We start from the raw sequence: 25,454 nt of genomic DNA, 5'->3' as shown, positions 1-25,454 counted from the left end.
GGTGCTAGGATTGTGTTGGGTTGTGGTGGCCAGACTGCGGCGGCCAACAAATTTATTGTACAAATTTTTCAGGCAGCAGAGGAAATGGTGGAGCCAAGGCAAAGGGGGATCTGGTGATACTCTATAAAACATTGGATTGGGAAAGAGGAAGAAGGTAGTAAGCTGCTTGAAAGTAGTCCATTCGGCAGACCGAAGAGCGCTGCTGCATGACGCGTAATACTTTTATCATTTATTGATCATCTACTATTATTTATGACTTGATTCTGACGCATTTTGTGCTCTGACAAGCTGTGGTATGCTTTCTATCTTTTATCTGTTGTGTCTTTTATATCTCATGCAAAAGCTATCTTATCCTAGCATTCTATTATCTGTATCTCGCTCAATTTCCATCGAAATCCCCATAGACTCTTCACCAAACTATTTTGGAGCACATGTACAACATGGGGCATTCAGGGGACACTTCCGTGTCCGTGTGTGGGTGGCGACAGACACTAAGAAGACAACACTTGACGGGCTATTGTCAGCGAGGTGGGGCTCATCATCAGTCAGGCAAATGGCAGAGCTGGTGGTGCGGCTGGTGTTGGGTGATTTATGCGCCAGGCAACATGGGGACGCAGACCCGCGAAAGTGTTTTGTTTCAGATAAGATTAGAGTCCGCATACGAATAGTTCTCTAGAGAGAGAGAAAGAGTGGAAGAACGCAATATGTCAAATGGATTTGCCGCAGAGTGGATTCTTTTTTTTTTTTTTTTTTTTGCGTGGGTTAGACGGTGGCTCTTTTCCGGCAGCAAAGAGACTTCTGTTCGGATTCTTTATTTTTAGACAGGTGGCAATGAACTGTATTTAAATGTGCTATGTGCTGGGTGCTCTCTCTCTCTAGGCCAGGCCCCAAGTGCCCCAACCAGCATTGACAGTTAAATGTTAAATTATGCGTAAGAAAAGAAAACGTTTTGGTAAACGGCCCCCGAAGTTGTTTATGATCGGGGCCCTCCTATATAAATTATAATGATTAATGACATTTTGCACGCAGATCTCTGCCACAATCTGCCGTGGCTGCCGTTGCCGTTGCCGTGGCTGCTGCTGTGGTTATTGGCGTTGTTTTACAATCATTTTTACAAGCAATTCATTTTCACCCAAAACAAAAAAACAGACGGCGATCGGCTGCCCAGTGGCACAGAAATCCAGAGACTGGAATGAGACATATATCTCTGAAGGCTGTGGCTTTATACGGGGCGTATGTGGAATACGAGAGTGGAGTTTTGAAGGCAGACTAAGGGAACATGGATCTGTAGCCCTTAATCGGATGTATTCCATAGATTTTTACAGATTTTTTACATGTGTTGGGCTTCTTTCCACAAGGGAAGCTGTTTATTCATTCTTTAAAGAGTCTTTGAATCACAGAAAAGTTTAGTAAAAATCCCAAACTATGTTCTAAAATTTGTATGCACTTTTAGGCCTTCAAAAAGTATTTCTTAAAGGGATTAGCTCCGTACTATTTCCCAATATACTCTTTTGGTTCTGGCCTTACTTCAAAAAAGATTATTTATATGCCTTCCCTCAAAAACATCCAATCCCAAACTATATTTCATTTTATTTTAGGCACTTCTAGGCCTACAAAAAGTATCTCTTAATGGGAGTTATTTCAACAGCTTTCCCAAGATTCCTTCTGGCTAAAAACTTCCATTATCTCTTCCGCACTTCACACTAAACACACCCAACTCCCTAGACTTTTCACGACCCACCCCACCCTGCTTTTCCGTCACAAATCAATCCAGCAAAAAGGCCAAACAACACACTTTCTTTACAAACTCCCCGACATCCATATAATGCCACTTTACACACATCATTTACTCCCATTTTTTGTTGTGTTGTTTTGTGTTCGTTTCGTTTGCTTGGTTTTTCGTTTCAATTGTAGGGTTCGCATGACGGCGTGATATTTTTACCATATATCTCTGGTCTATAGGCAGTCCATACCGACACGTTCATGGTCATTTGAGTCGTAAATCTCTGTTGGGGCCCCCAGACACGCGTCTCCCATTCTCGAACCTACAAAAATTTGGGTTACCATGGAAATTGGAAGAGTCCGAACAAAAAAGGCCTACATCGCACTGCAAGACAGGGAGAGAGGCCAAAACAAGTGCCAAAACAGTCGAAAACATGGAGCCGGGCCATCTAAAAAAAACTCTCAAAAACTGGATCAATTTATTAAAGCATTTTGCGTGGGCGATTTTTACACGATTTTCCCAATGGTAATTCCAACCGGATTTCGTGCAAATCAAGTGATTAATTCGCATTAGGACTGGTAGATACATGTGTATCTTGCTCTTACAATCAAGCCTTAAGCCTAGAGGAGCCCCATTCCAATGTTCGAGTCGCAATCATAAATATCATATCGTAAGGCAGGCATAGTGCGGATGTTATCTCTGTTCCAAAACTGTGTCACCTACTCTACAATAAGTAGGTCTCTCTCTGTGAGCGCCCTGTTGCTTAGGGGGATTATAAATTAATTGCACTGTAATTGCCAATTGGCTGGGGAATCATAAATCTAAAGAATAGGCGCACACAATGCAACAGCAGGCGATAGCAAATTGATAAGAGAGTGGGTGGGAAAGCAGGTGAACCACCGCTGGAGGAGGTATGGGAATGTTTACGGAATTTCTGTGGGAGATACTGTATCTATTAGTGACCAAGGAGTACTATAGAAACGTAGAAGAAATGAGAGGGAAAAGGTATCTATCTACAGAGAGGGAGAGTTCTCTGAGGTACACATGAATGGGAGACTCCAAAGACGATCCCTAACTACTTTTTACTGCAGGTGAACCAGTTCTTAAGTTAAGGAATACTCTTTCAAAGACAAAGAGTTCTAAGAGTCTCTCTGATAGTTTTCGCTTTCCCCAGGTATATTTATGATTTAAGAATGATTTCTTCATTGAAATTCTTAGCTACCCCACCAAATGATTGTTTATTCAAGTCAAGAAAAGTAAATCTGTGCTCTTTCTGTGGTTAAAAGTGCCGAAAGATTATGATTGAAAGTGAAAGTGATGGACAAATCGTAAACCAAAAAGTTCTTTGATGGGCCAGTCGATGATTAAGGCTTAACATGCCCTCAAAGAAGCACTGCCATAGATACCCTGGCCCCACCGAAGATATATGCACCTATTCGAGGCAATCAAAGTCTTAAAAGTGAGTTTGACGAGTGTCTGGTGGAATTATTTTTGTGTGCGCTGTGCGCCAGTCGAAAACAATTTATTAGCCACAATTTGTGGACTTGTAAATGACATATTAATGATCACAGTATTACAGCAGATCCCAGGCAAAAGGCAGGCCATAGCCATAGCCATAGCCATAGCCATAGCCATAGCCCCACTTGAATACAAAAAAAAACAAAATGTATTTCAATTTACAAGAGGCGTACGCGGTGGACTCGTATGTGGTATTTATGAATCCGGTTTGAAACGAAAGCCGCACACAGTCCAGCTCTCATGGCTCCTCTCCTGGGGGTACGTACTCCTTCTCTGATCAGAAATATATATATATATTGTATGGCTGTTCGCACTTAATAGCTCAAGTTTACAGAGTCATCGACAAATTGCCAGGCTAATCTGTAGAGAGAGAGAGAGAGAGAGAGAGAGAGGGAGAGGGAGAGAGAGAGGTGCTCGTTCAATTTTTGCATGCCACAAGCGTGGGTCTGTCTCTCTCCTTAATATGCGCGACTATCCATGGCCATAAAAATGTGTGGCGGGGGGGTGGGCAACGAGTTAAGTGCGTGTGCAATTTCCATAGATAATAAGAGAGCGGGGAGCGTGGAGCGTGGAGCGGCGGGGTGGGAGGCTTGCCTTTTTTTTTTCGGTGGAAAATATTTAACTCTAAAAATGACTTCCGTTGGAAAAGTGAAAAGCGGGCAGGAGGACGGACTGCGACTGGGACTGGGACTGGGACTAATGGGCTGGTACGATATCTTGCAGATACATTTCGTGGCTGGTGTGGCTGTGCGGCGGTGCCGCCTTGTGTCTTACAAGTAGGAAGTGAACCCAATTGAGGTGATGACACACACAGCGGAGTGGAGAGAGGAGTCCCTCAGTGCGTGGCGATGCTATGCAGTGTATACAAAAAGAATTCTAACAGTGGCCTGGGGCATGGGGCACGGGGCACGGGGCACGGCCATTGACTCGTTGTACGTTCCTGCTGCTTTATTTAAACTAATTGACGCCAACGGGTTGCAAGGTGTGCGGGTGCCACATGGCAGCCAGCCCGAAGGTGCAATTGGAAAAGTGTCAATTGTTTGGCTGGAGAGTCCCAATTGATGAGCCCAGGCCCAGGCCCAGGCCCTCTCTACTCCTCCGTCACCCGCAAATGAACAATGAGTTTCAATTAGTATCTATCGTACAGATGACTGGATTATACCCAGCATATAGCATTCCTCTCTGGATCTCTGGGGCTGCAGCTTGGGCTCTGTTCGGGGCAATGAGGAAGTCTGAATGGCTTGCTGATTGAACTGAATGGAGAGGAGCCCCCAGGAGCCCACAACTCACAAAAAGTATGTTTCAGAATAGTTTAGGACTGAGAGATACCTCGCACTTACATTCCCTTATGGGTTTTTGATTGATACTGATCCAAACCTGATAACTTTTGGTATTTAAGTTGATAATAGCTTTATTGAAGAGCCTACCAAATGAGAGTTCTGTATCTGGAAGATAGTGAGCTCTATATCAATTTTAAAACACCCAATCCTATACCTAAACCACCTCTTATACGTTCCTCTCACCCTATCACCCTATCATTCAACATTCCTGTTTTTACCCTTTCTCTTTCCTGACAGAAAATTCCTTTCAATATTTTTGCAGATCAGTTGCTTCCGCATCTCTAGAATATCTCTCGGGCCACAGATTGGCTATTAATTAACACATTCAAATGATGATGATGATGACGATCGGTGCTCAGGCCACTCAAAGCTCTTTATGAGAGCACTTTTCGTCGAAGATCAAACACTTTCCACAAAAGATGCGGGCGGCAGACAGGCCACAAAAATGCCTCCTTGGCTTCCTCAATTTTATGAGCGCCACTAAAAGTGCTAAAAGACCAAAGTCTGGCTGGAAGACTCTGCTGCTTCTGGTTCTGCCTCATCTGTTTGTTTTCAATGGCATTTCTTTCTAGTCAATAGAAGGAACCATCGCTTCAACGAGCTTGCTAATTTGCCAAACACCAAATGCCCAACGGTAGGATCTCTCCAGAGAGATCAGCCAGAGATCTTTATTATTTACAGACAGACATGTGTACGCGGAAGATCCCCAGCCATGGAGGCAGCCTGCTGCCTTGATTTTATGACCAATTTTAATGCAATTGCATAATGAGGCTGTGTTCCCCCAGTGACCCACTAATTCGAGACTCGAAAGACTTTCATCAGAAAAGGGAAAAGACCACCCACTTTGGGACAGCGACAATAAATTGTAAACGTTCAATTGAAAGTGCTCTCCGAGGCCCCTTGGGGCCTTCAACTTGTTAACTTGTTCAACAGTTTTTTACTGCCCTTACTCTGGGACTTGTTCTGGGGCCTGTCTTTCTCCTTTTGTTGGGGGGAACCTTGTCTCATGATTACTTCATTATTTGCTGGTCCTCTGTCCACTGATTGACCCATTTATCAGAGAGAACTCCGCACAACTTCGTGCATTTATGAATGATAATTCAGAGGCTGTTCCATTAGCATTCTACAATGTAAAGTAATACGTATATATGTAAAAGTCGCCCACCCGAAAATCGTGACCACTCTCCGCTGAATGCCGCGTGAATCGACTGAATGGAAGATATCACATATCGGCTATAAAAAATTGCATAATTCTGGTCATAGACATTAAATTTATGGCCACAGTCCGCCTCCTGTCTGCTGCCTCTATGTGGCCGGGCATTGTTGCATTTTATTTTGACAGATTGTTGACAAATGCCAAGCGCAGTTCGTGGTATTGTGGGGTGCTATGCTAATTACCTTTGCAATGTCTCTGTGACAGTTTATCCGACTACCGCACACGACTCCCACGCAGACAGAGAGACCCCCAAAGACAGGCCGGTAGACAGACAGACAGACGAGACACTTGTGATCTATGGGGAATGCCTATGCCCCTCCACTGGATACGATACGGATTGTTGCCGTGTGCCAAATTAGCAGCGCCTACCGATCGGAGGAGGAGAGCCAACTGCTAATAGATCGGAGGTCTGTAAAGAATGTGATCTAAGGTGATTTGTCAAAGGTGCTTAGAACGGGAAAGTAAAGTGATTTTGGTGGTGATCTTGGGCTGGCAGTCGCAGGGAAAAGGGAGGATATAAACCACTTCAAGATCAAAGAGAGATTGCCTTCAATCTTTCAGTGTATTTTGATCATGAAGATCACTTCCTAAGGGATCACGGTTGAGAGCTAATTTTCATCATGGGATATGAATATAGGATCTTAGGAAGATATCTTCCTTTGACTCAGATCATTCATGAAGATCACTTATTAAAGCAACGTTTCATGATCACTGATCGTCAAGTTTATATAATATAAATCTTGGCATATTGATTAGAAGGACTTAACATAGAGTCCTGAAGATATCCCGCTACAACAAAGACCAATGATCATTGATCATTGAAGATCACTTACTATAGACGCGTTTGATAATCACTGATCCAATTTAAAGGTATAATTCATCAAGGGATATTGATAACTAGAACTGAACATAGAGCTCTGAAGATTGCGTGCTATAATAAAGATCATTGATCTTAGAGAATCGTTTAAAGATCTTGTGATCGCTGTTTAAGCTAATATTCATCATAAAGAACACTTTCTAAAGCATTGTTTGAGGATCTCATCTACTGCCATTGATTTTATTCCAAAGACACAATTTTCGATTGCTTTATGATGATTATCACACTCTTAAGATCTCTTCGGCGTTATTTGGCGATCTCCAGCTATCTCTCTATAAGAAAACCAAACAAATTCCTTTAAAAAACATAATGATTAAGTGAATTATAGAAAACTTCTGGAAATGAGCACAGAAAAGTGTACCAAAAGCCCTGTGAATTATCCCTTTAAGTGGCACGCACTGCTGTACCCCATAATCCAAGGCACTTAATCACCATTCGTGCAGCATTGTGCAGCATTCAACGCTGCTTGACACTAGCATGAGCCACACAGCGACCCGCACTAGTGGAGTATTTCCTCTTTGGACTTTCATAATCATGGTCCTAAGCACTTGAAGCACTCGTATTCGGTGTTCTATAGCTGTATCTGTATCTGAGAGATGCATAATTCTGTTAGCCGTGGGTGGCTGCCACAGCAGCTGCTGCTTTTGTAATACACACAGGAAAATTGATGTACTTACGGCACAAGATCAATTAAAGTATTAACTCGACGCGTATTTGGGCATGGAGCGCCGTGGGTGTCGATTGAGGCAGCCATGCCACAGATGATCGCAGATTGTGGATCTGTTGTTTGCTGATCAGATCCCTCGGGGAGAGCTCTGCTATGTGCTGAAAGCTATAGCATCAATCAGCTGATGTTTCTTCTTTTTTTTTGGGGGGGGGGGGGCCTTTTAATTGCTTTGAAATTCTCTCTCGGACAGGCTGCTGCCTGCCTGCCCGACTGCCCGATTAGATAGCGATCTTTGGGGATCTGGGGGATCGAACGGTGCTTTGATTAGATTCAATTCGAATCCCCATGTCGTGCTTCCCCGCTTTCAATTCATTTTAGATACAATTTTATTTTGATTGAGATTGAGATTGAGCGAGGTGCCCGATGTCCGATGTCCGATGCCCGATGCCCGATGCCCGATGCACGGGATGCCCGTTTGCCTACCCGTTTGTCCAGTGCTGATGTGGCGCCTGTTCAACCTGTTGATTTGCTTATCAGCCCGGGAGCATGTTGCATGCGTGGTGTGGTGGTGCGGCGGTGGGGCATGTGTGTGGCGGCTTTCCACACTCAATGGATGGTCATGCCTATCGCAGGCATTACATCAGCAAAGCTGTCGATATTTACATAGTAGTCCCCTCTCCACAGACACTCTCAAACTCTCTGTCTGCCTTGCGATCCGGCAGATTGATTTGTATCTTGAAAGTCGTCTAATGAAGATAAATGCTCACGGATTGGCCCAATGATCAAGAGCTGGGCGGTCTCTAAACACAAATTGATATGGCCATAAGACGGGGCGGGGCGGGTCGCGGCGGGGCGGGGCGGGTCGAATTTATTAAATCAATTACTTTCTTTTTGGTTGGGAGAAAGGTGCGCCCCACAGGGCGTGCCCCTGGTGTTTCCCTTTATTTTTCGCATTTCCTTATTTGAAGTTTGCTCAATTTTAATGGGTTTTAATGGACATCCATTGAAAAATATGGCAGTATATTATGTCATAGGTACATCTTTAATTAAATAAATTTTTAGGGGAATTTTATTGATCTCAATGGAATGTTTGAAGTAATCCGTATATAGGCCATTTCAAGATCTTCTAGGAATGGAAACACTATGAATGGAGAGGGGATATACATGTTTTTGCAAGGCTTTCATGCTTGAATATTTCCAGGACCCAAGGAACTCAGCATTTGCTGGACTTGAATGGAAAATTCTTACATTTTCATTATTGTAAATAAAAAATGGATTAATCTATATAGATTCGGCAGGTTTAAGCCATTGAAAACTCTAATTTTTAAAAGAATCTCGAACATTTCCTCTCCTTGCTGATCAAAAACCTCTCTCCAATCGAAGATCAAGATCACTGGCACTCTCTCTCCAATGAGATTCCACTTAATCCATTTTCGCACTTTGGTTGAAGACATCTGCTCCATATAATCTGTCAGATCAGCGGGGAATCTGCCAGATATATCACGCGCAGCACCGTTATGTGTGTGTGTTCCCATGAAAAGTGATTGCTTGTTGCCCACAAATCAAAGGAAAAAGTGGAAATAAAATAGAGACAGAGCCAAAGAGCGTACACATGTGGGCTGTGGGCCATCCAGTCATTGCAGTCGTTACAGGCGCTGCTGTCGTCGCAAAACCCGCTAATAGAAAGAACACTTGAGAGTGGCCAAAAAGCGTTACAATTTCCAAAGGTGTGAAAATCGCAAAAAGCGCGAAAAGGAGTTGGGGCTGTGGCTGGGGCTGGGGCTGGAGAATCCCCTTCCAGCGTACAAGAAATTGCAATTTAAATGCCATAAATTAAAAGGAAAAGCGAAGATACTCGCCACAGAACTCTGCAGAGCAGCAGAAATGGCATAAATAATGCCTGAGGGCCAAGGAATTGACGGCGACGTGCAAATGAAAATGAAAATTGAAATCGTAACGCGGTCGTCGCAGGCTGGAAGGCGGGCGGTTTTTATCGCTGAGCTGGAAATCGCGCGCGGGCTGGCCCTGCATGGCCTGCAAGTCGCCGACGGGGTGATAAATCTTTCTATTAGCCAAAACTGCGGGCCACGTAAGGAGGAGGAGGCCAGACCCCGACCCTGAAGGAACCGATCGAGTCTCGGGTCTCGAGCCTCGAGGCTGTGGCAGGCAGCTTTGTTAGCGCCGCCGCCGACGCGACTATTCAGGCGATTTTAATCGCACCGCTGCATAATTTATAAATCCATTTTAATCAGCCCGAGCTCTGCAATTACTTTGTCTGCATTTTAAAACCGTCTACAGATGCAGACGCGAATGGGAATGGGAATGGAAATGGGAATGAAATGGAGATAGGGACTGTTGGGCTTGTTGCCACAGCGGGGCAGGTGTTCCTTCGAATGGTATCTGCGCTACGTGGTCTAGGTGTGTTAATTCCAGCTCTCCGCCATCCGCAATCTGCAATCCGCGTACTTTGCTCATTGAGATGTCAGCGGTTTGCCTTCGACTTCATCTCCAAGTGTCCATGATAAATAGCCTGCAATTATGTCCATGTCATCCGTTGTCTGAAGATCCGTACCATACCCCTCTTTGATATGCTATATGCTACGAGGTACGGAGGTACGAGGTACGAGGTACGAGGTATATATGCTAATTGAATAAACACGCCGACACACAAAACAGTGCGCGAGAAAGCAGTGCCTCTCATACCATACCGGCCATAACTATAAGTACATGTGTACACACATACTCGTATGTAGTTGTGTACTTTAAGTTATGCTCTGCACAAATTGACACTAATCGGCAGACTAAATAGCAGCAAAAAACCAAAGAAGCAGCGCCTTGTATGACCAGATCGCAGATAGCCATTAGTGGCAGGCGTTTAAAAACGCGCGCGCGGTTTATGCTTGTAGAATTATGATAAAGGGAATATGTTTAAAGGAAAGTTAGGAAATGGTAAAAATTATAGAGATATGGGGAATAATATGGAACAGTTATAGGTTTTAATTATAAAGAACAATAGAAGATTGAAATTGCAAGCGTTTAAAAACGCGCTTGCGGTTTATGGTTGTAGAATATTGAGAATAGGAATATGGGTAATGAAAAGTTAAGTTTTGGTATGAGAAACGTTTAGAAATTATAGGAATCATTATAGAAAAAATATAACAAATTATAGGAAAAAATAGGCAAAGAAGTAAAAGCGTTTAAAAACGCCATCGCGGTTTCTGCTTGTAGAATTATGATAATAGGAACATGGTTCAAGAAAAGTTAAGGAATGGAAAAAGAGGGCCGAAATATGTAGAATAATAATATAAAATTTATAAGTTTAAATTATACAAAAAATAAAGGAAGAAGAAATAAATTTCAAGCGTTTAAAGCCGCGCATGCGGTTTATGGCTGTGGAATTATGATGGGAATGTAGGTAGGCTTATCGAAAGTTCACTTTAGGTAATACAATTTAATGGAAATTGTGGCTTAAAATATAGGGAATTTTTAAAAGTCTAAAATAAAGAAAATCTAAGCATTTTAGTAGCATTTAATCCACTCTTTTTCCATTCCCAATGATTCCCTGTTGTTCCTAGTCACTCCCTAGAGTTTTTTGCTCCATCTTCTACAATTGAATAGCTATTGATCTTGGGGTAGACCCAGCACTAGGTCACTCTGTCACTCCGCGATGTCAATCGTTGGGCCAATCAAACGAACCCCCTCTCTGGGTTGGGAGTGTATCTCCCAGGGAATTGATTTCAATTTTCTCCAGTGATCTGTTGCCTTACTAACTTACTGGCAGAGCAGCCATCATTGATGGCGATTTATGCAAAAAAAGAATATTGAATTGAAAATAAGAAGAGTTTGCAGGGTCATTAACTGAGGACTCTGGCGGCGGTCAAATTCATAAATCAGTGAGAAGAAGTTTAGAAGAATGCAGTTCTCTGCCGGTTCGGAGGGACTGTACCTCGCAGTGCAGATAAATTGATGAAAGGCAGCTGCCTGGTGGCTGGCTGGTGGGACGCTGCAACGATGGAGCGATGGCGATCCACTGACTAATAGTGTTAGATTCAGCTATGGCCGATAAGCGTTTTGTTACGACACGACGATACACACACACACACACGAACTGCTGCATGCACCAATTGCCATCAATTATGTTGATTAATAGTTTTTTTGTTGTTTCGCTGACTGCCAGAACTGGTATTAGCAGGCGGCTCTATGAATGCTATAAATATATCATATATATATGCGGTCTTATCGGTTATTGATCGCACCTTATCGCCGTGCTAAAAGGTTGGACTTCCGTTGGACTTTGGGCTGGGAATTTCAAGAGCTCTAAGCCTTTTTTGCCCACATTTTGTATCCATTAGATGGTCAAACATACAGACCCCACCCAGCAGCATAATTGATTCAGAAAGATACATTTCGGCATGCCACATGCGGCCTGTTCACTGATTAGCTGTTGAGTTATTAGCAAACACAGACCTCCATCTTCTCATGAGAGATGGTCTATGAAGAGATCTATGAAAGAGATCCATCATTCATTTGTTCACACACAGAAATGTTGCAATCAGCTAGTCAGCTAGTCAGCTAGTGGCAGTGGCATAATGCAAACAAAGGTGCCACAGGGAGCGTGGAAAAGCGATCGTTGGCCAAGGATTGACAGGCAGCAAAGACTGGCCTGGGGAGGCTGGAGAGACAGGGCCGACAGGGAGACAGCCCACTTGACAAAGACAAAGCCAAACAAAGCTCAAAAGGTTTCATTGCTTAATGTCAGGGTCTCTGTCTCTGGACTTAAACTGATTTATAATTGCGATATGTCTTTGCAATGCGATACCATAAGATACCCGGGCGATCCCCAGGCGATTCTTATAAACCTCTTTTGCAAATAAATAAGCGCCTTAGTTGAGGCGATGACAAGATTTCCCTCGTCGTTGTATAGGCGACAAGTGTGTAAATTGAAACCCATTTGGTTACACAGATCCAGCACCAGAACCAGAACGGTGCTGTGCTGGAGACTGCCGACTGCCGACTGCCGACTGTAGATGGGTGTTAAAAATCAGCCAAGGAGGAGGAAAGGTGAGGTGGAGGTAGAGATAGCCTCCATCGAATGGACCACCGACTGTGACCATGCCATTTAACAGCTACTAAAAACCCAAGCGATCTCTGAAGCTCCATCCAACTCTCCATCTCATCTCATCTCACACCAGAAACAATGCTGAATGCTAAATGGAGTATCTGGAAAATACAAGTATACTACGCGTAATATAATAAAAACTTCTTCGAGTAGAGGTTTTTTCTGCTTTATTTTTATTGGGGCGCCGAAGTTTTCATGCCCTTCGATCGATTATTTTCCTAAGGAAAGCAAAACATCGTGTAAACTATCAATGATAGAGGTCAAGAATAACAAGCAACTATAATTAGATGGATTAAATGGGGAATTAATTGATTTAATGGCGGAGATAAACGCTGGAGAAAGTAGAAAGCTTTTTGGGTGGTACGGGAAAAGATGAAAAGAGGGAGTGCAATAGAGTTCTTTTGAAGTTTTTGTAGATAAACTATCAATAAATCTGATAAAGGAAGAAAACAGGAAGAAAATGGTAGGATGATAGGAGTATTCGTGTGGCTACTGATGTGTTTTTATGATCTATCACTGGCACTTCCTGCTTTGCTAATACTTTGCCACAGATCCAATGTTTTTGGTCTCTAACTATCGATGGAAATCGTTTAAGTGACTTCACACACTCATGGGTGTTATATTATGAAGATTTTGACGATTAATATGGCATGAAAATTCTTTTCAAAGCACTAACATTTCTATTCAAAATATATGAAGTTTCCACAGAGAACTTATCACAAGTGCCTCCAAACTCCAAACTCCACCCACAAACCCCTTTCCATAGCTAATCTCTCCACCCTTCGATCATACCCTTTCCTGTCTGTATGTCTTTTGAAACAAAAAAATGAAATCGCCATCAAAACAAGGCAACAAAATATGCGTAATTATCGGTGGACTAGGCTTTAGCTGGTAGCCACTTTTCAAGCCATTCAGTTTGAGCCACTGAGGCGGAACGGTGAAGGAGAGACAGAGACCAGAGCAGAGCAGAGCCCACAGGGCCTTTGTGTCTGGGCCGATGTTTTGCGGCATCCTGGCGCTAAACGCTAAACGAGACCTGCAAAGAGGCAACAATGCGATAAATTACCCGGCAGCTAATTTAAATGGCAACCGAAGGAGGCCTCGAGGCATCGAGGCATATAAAAACCCAATCGAAACTAGATCTGATTAACTTTGATTTATCGTAGGTGGCAGGCAGGCAGCCACAAGCAGAGTCGAAGTCAAGTCTTGGCTAAATTTAGACAGGGTTTGGGCCTGGGTTTGGGCCTGGGCTTCAACTTCATTAGACCGCGACGCGACGGGCGAGAAGGCGACCCCGGGAGGACCTTTTGAATTGAATTGTACGAGTCTTCTGCCAAGGCGTGAGCTTGAGTAATATGTGGGCGTTGCCAGAGCAGGCCACATATTTGCACTTTGACTGCTGCTGGCAGGGCCTACAGCTGGGGCTGGGGCTGGGGCTGGGACTGTCTCTGGGCCTGGGCCAAGTTTAATGGTCTTGTTAGCCGTGTGCTGTGCAACAACTTCCTCATGCAATTTGCATGCAAATCGTTGACATTACTTGGGAGGATATGACTCCCTCACGACTCAGGCGACTCTGAGACAGGCCCACACTCTCCTCCTCCTCATTTGCATGAAGATATAGAACGTGCCTAATGGGAGCGTTCCTGCCCTGTGTGGGGGCGTGGCCTGCATCCCTCTCTCTCTCTCTCTGCGAAAAGTTCAATGCCATTCAGCAGAGATTTCCCCCTCTCATAAATCGCATGCAAAATGCGCATAATTCTCAGGCAGAAAATTCCATTACTCGTCAGGCAATTTGTCAGCTCTTTGCGAAATGCAATTAAAGCCACAGCCACAGCAAAGTCCCAGGCATAAATTAATTTTCGGTAGCAGGCATAAGTATTATTGGTTTTATCAGGCGTTTTATAAGTTTATTTTTGCCAAGTATCTGTGGGATACGCACGCCACTGTGGCGCCGCCGACATTGATCTTGGCACATGTTCGCCTTAATTAGACTCAAAATCCAACCAAAAGCCACCAATCCACCAGTCAATGGGTAAGGGATCGAGGGGGCAGGAATGCCACCATTAAAATGACAAAATACCACCAGAGAGCGATTTCAGTTTCAGTTTCAGGATACTCCTTCTGTACACTGAAGAAAAATGGGGACGAAAGCGATTTTTTTAGATTTTTGCATTCAAAATAGGGATTTAATTTCAGAAGTTTGAGCTTTTTAATAATTAAATTTGAGAAAGTTTAAATGTTTAAAATGGGTTTTATTATATTTTTAACTTTCAGATAGGGTTTCCTTGAAATAATGATAGTTTTAATTAGATTTCTTTAACAAAATGTTTTTTAAATTTTAGAGTATATTTTTTAACGTAGAATTTATTAGATCTTCAACTTTAACTTTAACTTCAACCTAATGAAATGCGATTTGTGGGAAATATTTCTGTAATTTATTTATAAAATTATTTTATTATTTATAATTATAATTATTTTTATTTTTATATATTATTTTCATTTTTTTTATTATTTAGTATTTAATTTATTATGATATTTATTTCCTTGAATTAATGTTATTTATTATTTTAATTTTATTTATTATTATATTTATTTTCTTTAAATATCCATCTTTAAAGAAATTCAAATTCTATATATTCTCTAAAAACCCCTTTTCTCTACCGGTAATGATAACTTACTGATCATTTTCCGAGCCCCATATAATTCTTTTAAACATATGTATCTAAGGAAGTTTTTCTATATGTTATTGTACTCCTTTCCGTTGGTAAATTTTCTCCAAGTGCATCTTTACCTGTGTACCTTTCGGTGGCTCTCTGTTTTCGCGTTTTCCGTTTCATTTGTCGTGGCATTTACGAGTACAACTTGTTTTTCAACACTTTTTAATCAGGCTCTGGGGCTCCGTGGACAGGCGAACAGTTAAGGTCGTTGGCGGATCACATTAATTACACAAAGAGCAGGGCCAGCACCAACAACACGTAGCCACCATTAAGAGTAGCCTTTTAATCTGAATCTGAAGCGGAATCTGACAAAAAGATCCGGCAAAAAGATCTGCTTTTGCATGCTAATGAAAGCAACACTTCAGGCAGGCACTCGTACCTCATCCAATTAGCTGATTGTGGTACGTGTTTTGGCAAAAGAATGGCCCAAAGAGTTATGTGATCGATGCATGAACGCGGTCAATGGAGCAAGTGCGTGAACAGAAAGCACTATCTGGTGGGGAGAAGGGCAAAGAAATCTCTACTTCAATCTCTCCTTCAATCAATCATAAACCAGAGATCTGCTGTGTGGGATCCACTCTCTTCGAGGGGCTTATTTCTCGAGAACTGTAAGGCAGTTTCCGCCTACAGTTCCGACAAATGAAAAGCCATAAAATTAATGAGCGGTCCCATAAAAATGCACTCGAGTGTGGGACAACGACAACAGCGCCTCAACAGCGCCTCAACACAGAAATGTCGCACAGTAGCAGATGCGCAGACTACAAGATACTTGTATCTGAGGGATGCCCGGCTAGCAGTCATAATTTTTAGTGAGCCTCCTGGTACGCCTTTTGTTCCACTTCTACGTCTCTGTGGATCTCTGATTTATGCAATGCTTTACCCCCATATGTATATAGTATCTCTATCTGTACCTGTATCTCTGTCTGTGAGCAAACAAACAAAATAATGTCTGGAGTCATGGCCTACAAAATCTAGCGCAAATTATGGCATTGTTTTCGGGGCAGGCATCGCTCTCAGGTGCTCTAAAGAACAAGTGTTCTATGAGGCAACATTGTTGCAACAGCAGCAGCAGATGTACACAGAGGAAATTACTCAATGGAGATGCATCTGTAAAAGATTGGGGGGGATTTTCACTGAATGATCATATTTCCCATACAAATTTCCTTGCTCGAAAAAAAACTGGTAGCCTTGTCAATTTAGCCTCGTCTTTCAGGTGGCTCGTTTAACGTACCAATTCACACATGAACATGAAATCAGAGCACGCATAAACTAGCAACCAAACATTGCAGTGCCACAGTTTGCGGCACGGCACGGCACGGCACACATCGGCAGGAAAGTGGTTAGATGAGATAAGCCAGCGAAAAGATACAAATACCAGATATAAGATTGGTAGATATTCAACCACTTTATAGCCCACTTAGCCACAGAGAGTATGAGTGTCTTCATCTGGTTTATTCATTCATGGAACCAACACATCAATGTAAATGGGGTTATTGACGCCAGCCACGAAAAGCCTGCGAAAAAACTGCGAAAAACTTGGGCGATTTTCTCGATTTCTGGCCAGCATTTCTTCGTGATTAATGCCTGTCCGTGTCCGTGCCTCTGCTTTGCATTTTTTGTTGTTGTATTTTTTATGGGGTGCAAGAATCATTTTTTGTTCCTAAGAAAATATTAATAGAAATGAAAACAATCGAATATGTTAGTTTTTCGGCCTGCAGTTCGTGTGTGGCGGCCAGAACTTTGGTGTTTCGTCTAGGCCAAGTCAATAAACAGAGGATCCCTCTGTCTGCGATTCAGAGCCAAGCACAACAAGCACCAGAGATCTTTCTTCCTCAAGAAAAGAAAGAAGAAAGTCGAAGACCCATAAAACTGCATGCAGTTTTGGCAAAAAAAAAGAAGGTGTCGATCATAACAATTTGCATAAATCACAATTACATTGTCGATCGATAAACGATCTGGCCAGGCAGCAGTAGAGTATCTGTGGGCAGCAGCAGAGTTTCTATGTATCTGCATCTGCACCGTTGAGAGCTGAAGTTGGGCTATGACAAATGTCTGGACAGGAGAGACAGAGGCAGTCCGGTCTGGTCCGGTCCGGTCTCTGGCAAGGTGCCAGACATTGTTAGGCGAACAAAAGGCTGGCCCGTGCAGTCGCGTGCTGCGGCTGTCGCCTGTGCAGGTGGTCCATTCACACAGAAATAGTTACTGACAAAAACTGGCTGTGTCTGACAATGCAATTTGTACCATAATGGTGGCGATAATTACAGAAATTGATCAGCTTTTCTGAAAACCGAAAAACACTTGAGCAACGATAAGCTACCAGCCATTAGATATGGCTTTGATCGCCAGAAATATTTGAAAAATATCTTTAAATAGTTTAACACATCATAAAGATTTTCTCAGTGTGGAGAGGCGTTTAATGCATTTGCTGATCGAATGATGCCTCGAAAGCGACAATAAAATGAAGCATGGTGTAGCTTTTGGGATGTATCTTGTATCTTTTTGTGGCTGGAACTAGAGCATCACTTTCACTCAAATATTTTACATTTACTTTAAGTATCTGGGGGGGCTTTTCATGTCCAAATGTCTCTATTTTCATCGCATAATATTCCTACGATGATTATCTAATTAATGAACGTTTAAGCGGAACATTACTTTGCTTGATATTCGTTTTCCCAGAATAATTTTCCACTCAATCTTCTCATGAAGATTGACATGGACAATAAAAATTAACTGCCGACTGGTCAATAATTTCAGTTTTTATTCTGTAATCTGATAGTTAATTCGAATAGTCTGTGTGTGGGGGGATAGGGGTTATGGGAAACTCAATATTTTCTTGATTCAAAAGATACTTGGATGTTCGTTCTTCGAATGGCCATAGCCTTGATCATCTGATATATGGATCTGGTCTATAACTTATGCCTCGATGCCCCATGCCTCCATTCCACGGATGAGGTAACATTTTCCGCTGTTTGACTTAAAAATTTAACTGCTCGAAAGGCAGCGGCAGTGGCAGCGTCTGGCGTCAGGTTTGTTTATCACATTTGCCAGCTACTTGCAGTTTTGTATCTGCAAGATACACACAGCCAAACCCACACACGCTCGTACGTACGTACGTACGTACGTCAGGGTGTGAAGTGCGAATTACTGAGGGGCCAACAACAGCAACAACAATTTGCATTTGCGTTCAATGAGCCACTGACCTAAGTCAATATATTTTGCATTGTGTGGCAGCAGAATGTATCTGTATCTGTGGCTTTGCCCTTAGCTGTATTTGTAGTATGCCTTGTATCTGTAGCTGTATCTGTTTCTGAGTATCCGAGTGCCACTCGTTCGGTTACTCACTCTCCCCCGATAATTATGACGTTTTTCGAATGGTGTTTCGTTTGTGGGTGTCTGTGTGTTGGTTAACCCTAGAAAAATGTCTAGAACGCAGGGGTAAATACCCTTTTTGGGGGGTTTGAAGTAGAGGAAAGTTTACTGGGAAGCAGAATTGGGAAAATGGGTTTATATTTAGAGCTAGAAACGATGATTAAAGTATTTTTATGTTCAGAAATGATTAGAGATCACTAAAGTTGGAAATAAAGCTGTTCTGAGAGGTACTACCTAGATGGCAGGGTATATTGGAACAGTATATTATGAGTACATACCAATTATACTATCCAAAATAATGATGCTCATAAGTAGTATGGTCTTAACTGGATTCTAGCTCAAATATGTCTTTAATTCTAATCATTTTTTGGTAGAGAGGAAGTTGAATGCATTTACTTATAGATTATATTCAATTAACACTTTATAAACCCAAAACAGTTATAAGTCTTTAAGGCACTACATTTAAGTCTTTAAAGCCTACAAGTCTATGCGTAGCTTAGAAACTATTAAATCTGTACACAAATCCTTATAGAATCCTGTCCTATATATCCCATGGAGTCTTTATTCAGTGCTGCCTGCAAATTTCCCTCAAATAAAGCCTCGAGCTTCTAAAGATACCCAAGGATCACAGGCTTTACCCAAGGCATCTATCATTTCTAACTCCCTTTTTTCGTACCCTACAAAACTGTCAAAAACTTAAAAATGCCCCATCTTTTTAAAGGGTATTGTGGCAAAAAAAAACTGTAACGAAACGCCTGTCGATGTTTGGCTGGCGATAAGCAAAGTAGATCTGTCGTCTGCACGGCACTGCACTGGCGGCTTCAATTGCATTTTATGCGGCTCAGTCGCGATTTTGCTTTTTGCAGATACTCGTGCTGTGCTGTTGTTGTTGTTTTTGTTGCTGCTAATTTATTTGCAACATTTGCTGTTTACTGTGAATTAATTGCAAATGCCACTAAGCGCACTCTGCACTATTTACGCCCCACACAACAGATACAGATACAGATACATTTACATACGGGCGGGCACTGGCGACACTGGCGACGCGTCGCACATGTGGTATTAAACTTTTGTGGCGATAGCGCCACATACATTTGCACGTGTGCTATCTGGATCACCTCACCCAATGGATCAACATTTGTGAAAGCATTACACAGTTTTCCATGGTGAAAAAACACCAGAAGTAGCGGCACACGTGGGTCGACATTAGGATACTTGGTACTGCGTTTCGTTTCGGTAGGTTGGTATATATATTTGTACATGTGTTTTAGTATCTTTTGTAAAAAGATACTGCCAGTAAAATCTAGCTGAAAGACTGCTATGATTAGAGTTGCTCGAAGGCTTCTTTCTAGCTATTTCAGAGCACCCTTTTACTCTATAAAAACATGTGAAGTCTTCTTCGGGAGAGCATAAGTTTTCTAAATAGAAAAAAACAGGAGTAGCGGCACACGTGGCTCGACTTTAAGATACTTGGTACTGTATTTCGTTTTTATAGATTGATCTATGATTTTTTTTAGTATTTTTTATAAAAATATACTATCACTAAGGTCTTATTGAATGACTGCTAGGGTAAAAGTTGTTTTGGGGCTTCCTCCTGACTGTTTTAAAAACTTCTTTCGTTCTATAAAAAGATGGGAAGTCTTTTTTGAGAGAGCATAAGTCTTCTGTACAGCAAAAAATAACACTCGTGGCGGCTCACGTGGCTCGACATTAGGATACTTGCTAAAAGATACTTCTAAAAAGAGTTCAAAAATCGCTCTACATTAAGATACTCGGTAAAAGATACTTCCGAGGTCTAAAATCGCTAGTCCAAATTCCAATTGAAGTCTCACTGGAATACCAGTACCAATAGCTCTATATTTATTTCTGAATTTGAAAAAATATTAAATTAATTAAAATTGTAATTTCTAAAAAATATTTAAATTTCTAAAAAAAATTATAGCATAATTTTTTAATAATAGCTAATTCTTAAAATAAATTAAATAAATTTTCTGTTTATTCTTGAAAAATTGAGTGCCGAAACGAACTTCCCTCAGTTTAAAGAAATCTGTGATGTCTCCCTTTTGTGGCCTAGCATTTCAAATTGAGCGTTTGATTAACTAATTGAAATGTGTATTTCGTATGTCAAATGTCTCTGGGGCAGGGTCTCGTCTAAAAATACTCCAGAAGTCCCTTTGGCCCTGTTTTGGCCCCCTTCAGATGTTGACAGGGCGACAGTTTGGCTGTGGCTGGCACACACATTTGTTACGCTCCAGATTCGGATAATTTCCGTATACATATATAGTTTTTTTTTGGGCAAATGCATAATATGTATGTCAGCGGCAGGCGACATGTCGCACGGAGGGGGGAAACACTCTTTTGAACTTTGACTTCGGGGCATAATTTATTTGGTCATGGTTCGATGAGGAAGGGAATTTTTTCGATTAGGGAGCTATTAGGAGAAACCTCTATCTCTCTCTCTATCGCCCAGCATAAAAACTAAAAACCATTTGACACTACAAGATCATCAACAGCCCGCATCTGTCGCCGCTCAAAGTCATTTTAAAAGCCGCCAGTCTGCACATGCTAAAAATGTTTTATGGACTTCTGTTTTTCTGCACAAAAATGCCGTCTAACCAGAGTCGAAGAGTGGCTGACAGCCAGAGCAGCATTGGGGCTTTGGGGCCTGCGGTCTGGGCTGTGGGCTCTGGGGTCTGGGGTCTGGGGTCCAACGGTTAACATTTTGACAGCCGGCGGGGCTTTGACAGGCGGCGCAAGCTACAAATAATATTGTACGTACGAGTATAACAGTTTAAGTCTTAGCTATTTTCCCCCTAGTTTTTTGTGACTTTAATTAAGAGTTTTTCCCATAAATCAAACGCACCAAAAATTAATGGCTAATTGATTCGCACAACTAATTTGTTGTGTCATATGCAAGATTAGGCTTAGATTTGGGTTAGACAGCCATGCAATGGCGATTAGGTCAGAACAATGGCAGTCGCTTGTCTCTGGGGGGGTGTAGATACAGATACACCCTTATCTGCAGCCACAATGTTGACAATTTTTTCCGTGACTCTGTGTGGCACAGAAAAAATGGCAATGCAATCAGCTAGAGTCGAGAGCTTTAGTCGTCTAAAATTTATGATCCGTCTTAATGCCAAATGCAAATATTTGGCACAGAGGTCAGAGATCTAAGGCATAAGCAGATACGTGGCGCGCTGTGTCATGGTGGAGGCTCTTCTTTAATGTGTGACCATGAAATGGTCTCTGATCTCTCGATCTCTGATCTCTGGGAAGATCTGTTTAATGGTTTAACGAAGTGCTGAAACGGAAGATCGTTAGGGATCGTTACCCATAGGTCTCTTCTATGGGTAGAAATCATCTTTGAAAGTAGATTATCAAGTGGGAGGATCCTAAAGGGGGAAGATCCTCAAATTTAGAAGGCTTTCAGATCGAAGATGATCTTCAATGATCTTCCTATATATCTTCCTATATAATACCTATAGCCTTTTGGTATTTATGACTGATCCACCTTTAGGAATCGATCTGCGATCACCGATCACCAATCAATGATCAATGGCAACTCTAATGCCAACTCCAAAAGCTACCAAGAGGCTGTCTATTTGGAAAACCCATATCCCTCTAGTATTTATGACCGATCCAGTGATCAATACCTTTAGGAATCGATCGCCGATCACCGATCAATGATCAATGGCAACTCTAATGGCAAGTCAACCAAAATGACTCAACACCTGCCAGAGAGCCGAGCAGGTAACTATTCTACAACTCCAAGGCCCCTCCCCTCTTTTGAAAGACCTGTTGTTTCCATTCTGGTGTGGCAGAGTGGCATTTGCTAGAGTAGGGTAAAAAGCTAAAACGGCAGGAGGCATGCGGCATGCGGCATACGACTAGAGAGACGCTGTCGCAGACGCAGCCACAGACGACGCCACTTGTCTTGTCGTGTCTCAAATTAATTAAAGACTCATCTACATATTTCATTTCCACTCCAACTGGTTGTTTAGTGGACAAGAAAAAGCCGCAACAACCAGCCAAGAAAATGCGGAAAAAACCTGGACCAGAGATGCGATGGGGGCAACGCGTCTCTGCGGGAAATCTTTCCGCCCAAAATTGGCCTGTCACTGGCCCAGAGGCCGGTCCCTGGTGTGGAGGCGTGGCTGTGGTCTCACAAAGCATTTTACAGTTTTTAACATCTTTCTTAACATAATTTTTTTGTCTTTTTTCAAAAACATAATTTTTAACATTTTCTAACATAATTTTCGGGCCCCCCATTTGTTTGTTTTAACATTTTACAACATTTTTTCCGCTTACATTTTCTGGTGGTGTTTTCTCAGCCTTGTATTAATTTGTAAGAATTTGATTTCGTTTTATTTTAAGGCCATAAACTTTCACTGGAAAAAGTTTCAGCCTAATCGGCTTTCGGGTCTGCCTTGGTGGGCTGGCACTCAGAAACTGGCCATACTTTACACATTATTAGTCTAATTTAATCAAATGAAGGCATTCCCAATAAGCCGATTCATTTTTCATTAATGAATTGGGTCCGCTGTGAGATCTGAGTCCGCCAGCGGCGATAGCCAACCCTCTGCGGTCTGGGGAACGGTAGCATAGATAGGATGCCATTTATCTGTCGAGAGAAAGCCACAGAATGGGAATGCAGGAATCCACATAGATTTCATTTGGAAGATATCATAATATTTTCCATTATTATAAGCCGTATGCAACGATGTGGGAAATCCCTGTTTTGGGGGGCGTAAACTACCCCCAGAGAAAAATCTCATCATCTGTCAAGACGATTGTAATTTATTTATTTGCGCATTTTCGCATTTTCGGAAATTGGCCAATAAGGTATTCGATTGCAGGATATCCGTTTCCCCGCCCAAAAAAAAAAATGCAACAAAAAAGATACAGATACAAAGAGAGAGTGGTGTGGAGTCGCGGAAGAGGGTGCGAGGTTTAGCCAACTGTGAATTGAATTTTTTGCCACTCACAGACGTTTGAGTGTTTGAGTGCTTGAATGGGTGTTAATATGAGATGCGAATACCGGAATGGGATTGCAATTTCTCCAACGAACCATGAAATGCCATCGATTTAGGGTGAGAATTGGGCACCAGGGCACAGGCACAGGGGACCACAAACATTTACATAAGTAGCTTTGATTTAAAAGGAAAATCTAAGGCAAGATCTGCTTATCGTATCGTAGCACCGCCCACGGTTTGATTTATGGCCCGAAGAAATGCAGGAAGAAGTGCCTGAAGATTTATGGCCTGCTTCCCCAGTGGAAAAACGACGACTCAATAAAGTGGCTACTAATTGGCCTTTAATAGACAGACAACTGATTGTTAACTCTTTGGTTTGGATCTGTGGATTGTCTTTTGGCCTCCAAAAATTGATTGATCTGCTCGCCCTCTAATTCAAATCAAATTGTCAAAATACGCTGCCCACGATCATAAATTAGGGACCACAAAGGCCAGACCACGCGGCGTGGCACAGTAGTGGCCGAGAGTCGAGTCCAAACAAAAGCCTATTTTATTCCACAGAGAGAGGACACATCGAGAGAAAGAGATGTTCCCAGAGATATCTTTTTTTTATGGGCTGTGCTTACCATTCCGAGCATTATGTTAAATACGCACCACAAAAGTGATCGTAAATTTTCATAAAATGTCACGCCAAAACGTCACACTTTTTTTTGTCTGTAAGCATAATTAAAAATATAATAAAAATGGCTTATGGATACCGATTATATTTTATTCGTTTTCGGGCCTTCACATAAATTGGACAAAAATTAAGGTCTCATTTGCATATGTCCCTCCCTCCCTCACTCCTTTAACAGTTATCGAAGGAACCAACTCCGAACCATCCAACCATGGCCCATACATAACTCAATCGAGCACCTTCCTTTCAAAAACTTGCGACTTTGACAGGCATATTTTTGGACATTTTAATTATTGTCAGAGCGTGACATTCATTTGGACGAGCGAGGGCTTATTATTTCCCTCTGTCCCTCTGGCCCTCTGTCTGTCTCACCGGATCCGAGGCGGACTACGTGCTTAATATGTGGGTAATTTAAAGCAGCTCAGAAGCGTGCCAGGAATTTGGATACGATCCGAAGTGTATGCATTGTCGTACTTTGGATTTCCCCCCATTGGGTGGTGTGGTGTGGTGGTTCAATGAACTGCAGTCCGCGCACTCGACACATTGATTGATCAATAAAAGATCATTTGATTATCATTATGCCTGTATTTCACACCTCAAACAAAACGATATGGTTATTGACTGAGCAAATGGGTATTGGGTGAAAATTAGACGAGTTTTTATAGGAAATACACTAATTTCGTTCTTCGGAAATATAAAATAAAAGGTGAAAATGGGAAATATAACCATTTTCCTCATAAAAACCAAATAAAATTCCTTGATTTCATGATCATTTTCATAGGAAACTTTATTGCAAATACTAAATAAATCATAAAATACTATTTCTACGATAAATAATATATAAGAAAACGAAGAAAAAAGAATACGATGCCCTTTCAATCGGACATAGGCCCCGGCGAGATTCGAACTCACGATCTCCTGTTTACTAGACAGGCGCTTTAACCAACTAAGCCACGGCGCCACATGCGAACAATTACGCCAAAGTTCTATCATATGCTGAGAGAGCACAAACAGACAGCCGCTCTCTTCGCTTGTTCTGTTCTCTGCAGAGCTAAAAATAGCCTATGGGCTGTAGGATGGAAAGAGACACACACATGCACACAGCAGCAGCATCAGCGAATGGAATGGAAACTCTTCCCACGAGAATTCATAAATATAAATGATTCTTTTTGAAAACAATTTAATACGCTAAAAGTTGTCGCTGCACAGACATGTATAAAAGATAAAAAAAAGAAGAAAAATTACGTTTTGTTAACTCG

General features: G+C 42.0%; 1 protein-coding gene and 1 non-coding gene across 5 annotated transcripts in view; one reads left to right on the top strand and one right to left on the bottom strand.

The window, feature by feature from the left end:
- The window catches only part of bnl (fibroblast growth factor branchless), a 42,877-nt gene that overhangs the window by 9,365 nt on the left and 8,058 nt on the right, over positions 1-25,454 (top strand). The gene's annotated exons all lie outside the window — the stretch shown is intronic.
- TRNAT-AGU (transfer RNA threonine (anticodon AGU)) lies at positions 25,083-25,156 on the bottom strand. Its single transcript has one exon. It is a non-coding gene; the product is annotated as a tRNA-Thr (tRNA).

Source organism: Drosophila pseudoobscura, chromosome 2 (assembly GCF_009870125.1).
Source record: "Drosophila pseudoobscura strain MV-25-SWS-2005 chromosome 2, UCI_Dpse_MV25, whole genome shotgun sequence".
Lineage (NCBI taxonomy): Eukaryota > Metazoa > Arthropoda > Insecta > Diptera > Drosophilidae > Drosophila > Drosophila pseudoobscura.
The sequence above is the reverse complement of the archived record's forward strand: the minus strand, read 5'-3'. Positions and strand labels throughout refer to the sequence as shown.